General features: G+C 43.9%; 1 pseudogene; it reads right to left on the bottom strand.

Moving 5' to 3' along the window:
* Window positions 1-219: 219 nt before the first annotated feature.
* LOC108799231 overlaps window positions 220-939 on the bottom strand; it is an 11,954-nt pseudogene continuing 11,234 nt past the window's right edge.

The following is a 939-nucleotide window of genomic DNA, read 5'->3' as shown; positions in this document are numbered from 1 at the left end:
CCCTGTCATATCCCCCACACTCCTCTCCTGTACTTACTGCCTCAATCCACTCTGCTCTGCTCTGCTCTCCAGCATATCTTTCCACTAAAACAATAAGTTAATATTTGTAATATCCCCATCCTTGCCATGTTCTGGAGCTGACAAAAAAACCCACAAACATGTATAATGTATATATTTGGAAATATTCACAATGACAGTTTTAGGGAACATTTATATTCATCAATAGACTATTCTGGAGACTTACGTGTGATGTGTCCCGAAGGCCATATCCAGCCTGGCCTGTAGAAGGATGAAATGTCACATTGTTACACACAATACTCCCACACTGCTTACACTGATCAGAAAACTCTCTCACCTCCTGACATTACTTACACAACATAACCCCTCAGTGCAGTGAAGGAACACATCCCTTCTGGGCAGCACACAGGCTTGCATGGATCGGTGAGGCCCATCACACGGAGGGAAGGTTACAGCAGTAACTTCATCATAAATCTACATCTGGCTTTATAAAATGCAACAGCAGCCCGATCTTAGTAATACCGGAATGTATGTTCAGCGTTATCTGTGACTGTGCGACTCCCTCTAGTGACCGCAAACTTTATATACACATTTGTTGTATGCTGACGGCGCTCATTAAATGAACACAAATGTTCACACAACAGATGTGATTACTATGCCAGAAATAGGAATTCAAATCTTTTATTACTCATGGGTTCTTAAAACATCTCATGTAGAAGATTAAAGCTGACCTCCGTCCTTCCCTTCAGTCTTCTATCTGACCTCCGTCCTTCCCTTCAGTCTTCTATCTGACCTCCGTCCTTCCCTTCAGTCTTCTATCTGACCTCCGTCCTCCCTTCACTCTTCTATCTGACCTCCGTCCTCCCCTTCAGTCTTCTATCTGACCTCCGTCCTTCCCTTCAGTCTTCTATCTGACCTCCG

The sequence above is a fragment of the Nanorana parkeri genome, unplaced genomic scaffold, assembly GCF_000935625.1.
Source record: "Nanorana parkeri isolate BGI_ZX_2015 unplaced genomic scaffold, ASM93562v1 scaffold1664, whole genome shotgun sequence".
In the NCBI taxonomy this organism is placed as follows: domain Eukaryota; kingdom Metazoa; phylum Chordata; class Amphibia; order Anura; family Dicroglossidae; genus Nanorana; species Nanorana parkeri.
The sequence above is the reverse complement of the archived record's forward strand: the minus strand, read 5'-3'. Positions and strand labels throughout refer to the sequence as shown.